Source organism: Crocodylus porosus, unplaced genomic scaffold, assembly GCF_001723895.1.
Source record: "Crocodylus porosus isolate Cpor-Errol unplaced genomic scaffold, CroPor_comp1, whole genome shotgun sequence".
In the NCBI taxonomy this organism is placed as follows: domain Eukaryota; kingdom Metazoa; phylum Chordata; order Crocodylia; family Crocodylidae; genus Crocodylus; species Crocodylus porosus.
Genome location: NW_017728947.1, coordinates 34,430,034 through 34,432,192, shown reverse-complemented (window position 1 = coordinate 34,432,192; position 2,159 = coordinate 34,430,034).

The following is a 2,159-nucleotide window of genomic DNA, read 5'->3' as shown; positions in this document are numbered from 1 at the left end:
CCTGTGCTTCCAGTGTTGGAGTCCATGAAATACAGAGAAAGAAGCAGCAGCAGGTGGGAAATGAGGTTTGTAGGAGCCAGAGGGTGAGGAGGAGTAAAAGGAGAAGGAGTTTGGAGCCTGTGTGGGTGGATAGGAGCAGAAAAGATGGGTCTGGGAGGACAAATATATATGTCCTATATATCTATGTGGCACAGAGGTGGGTGGGCATGAAGGGAAGATGAGGAGAAGCAGTGCTAGTGACTTAGGAATACAAGGAAAGGGAGCAGGAACCAGCATAAATAGAGGAGCTAAAATGGGTGAGGGTGCAGGATCCTAGAGATAAAAGACTGGGGTAGGGGAAGAGCAGAAATGGGTGGAGTAAAATGGGAACAAGAGCTTAGGGGCATTGCCTGGGAGAAACATGGGTAACATGGCAGCGGGGGACAAGGGAACTGGAGCACAAGGCAGGAGATGGATAGGGTGAGGTGGTAAGAGCTGAACTGGAGTAAGAGGAGGTGGGGGAATTGGAATGGGCATATGGGGCAGAAGGAGACAGAGACTGGCTGAGAGGGCCCCGCACCCTCATCAAATAGAGGTCCACATAGAGGATAACAGCCCTCTAATTGCTACCTGGTACAGGCAGAGTTATATGTCAGATATAACATGCAAATACCTCAGGCCAGCTTTCTATTCCAGTGGAAAGACTATACTTTCCTTTCTTTGCTCTCTGTTGAATTGGGAATGCTTCAACTGCGTTTTATGATTCTTAAATTCTAAGAAGCAGGGAAGTCTCCCTGGAGTGGCTCTCCGGTGGCTCCAAGGCCATTAAAAAGGTATTCTTTGGGGTTCTTGCTTGAGTGACTATCCACTTGTCCTCCTTTAATTGCTCTTAGTTGATCTGACCTGGGAGCTCCAGAAGAAAACAGCAAGGAAAAAAAAAGTAATCTCTTGAAATAAACTAAAGGAGCCTGAGCACCAGCCACCCCAGACACCTCACCTCTCTGCCACCTTCCCGAAGAACTAATTTACCCTCATCTCCAACAGAGGTCAGCAGAGCCTCATAGGAGAGATTTACTCTGCTATTGCAGAGGATCTGCTCATGTGCACATGAAAGGACCCCACATAAAAGGCAGTCGCCAAAGTACACCAGCCGGGCTTCTGGAGATGACAGAGGGTTGCCCCCTCCCCCAGTGAACCAGCATTTAGTGAAATCTCCTGGCAAGGCAGCAGATCCCACCCTGGTTTAGCTCTTTTACCTACTGACTGGCCTCTCCAGCTACTGTCATATTATCTCCTTTTGTTTCCCCCTTTCTGACAGCTTGGGGAGGCAAATCATGATGGAATAAATGGATCCAAAGGGAGAGTCTCTCTCTAGCTGGAATCTGCCCATTAGTCTATTCCCATGAGCGGGAGGAGGGGATGGGGGTTCCACATCAGACCTTGAAGGAGCAAAAGGAAAGGCGGCTTCCCCCCCACCTGGATACATGCCCCTCCTCCCTAGCAAGCCACACGTTGAGGAGGGGGGAGAAGAAAGGGGCCCTGGAGAGAAGCATGTGCAGCATGTGTCAGCTTCTCAGTACAAACAATGTGCTCTCCAAGGGGCTGGAGGAATATGAATCTAGATTAGTATTAAGCAGGTCCTCTCGTCCAGCATCAAGAGGAGGCAGGCAAGAAGAGGCTTCTCAGGCACTGCCTTTGCCTTTCCCTCCCCTTCCTTTCCTTTGCCTTTTCCTTTCTTTCCCTTTCCTTTTCCTTTCCTTCCCCCCGTCTCTCTTTCCACCCCCTCCCCCCACCCTCCAATCGGATTGCCGGGCAGGTTGAAAGGGCATGAGTGTGACAGCAGCTTACGGGGGGAGGAAATGAGCCCTTTCCCTTCAAGAGGCTGAAACGGGGTCCTTATTCCCAGGTCCTGGTTCCTTTCCCAGAGCTTATCTCCACACACAGCTCAAGGCCATTAGTGATGAATGGGGCTAAAGCGTTAGACCGCGCCCCCCCCCCCATACCCCGTTTCTAATCAACACGTGAACTAATATCACGCAGGCAGACGCGGTTCTTGGGGGAAACCCGATCGCTTCTATTGTCCGGCGAAAAAAGCCACGCGGCGAGGCGCGGAGCCCGCGCCGGGCGCTGAGGCGAGGCTGGGGCTCCTGGCAGGAAGCGGCCCCGGCCCGAGGCCGGGC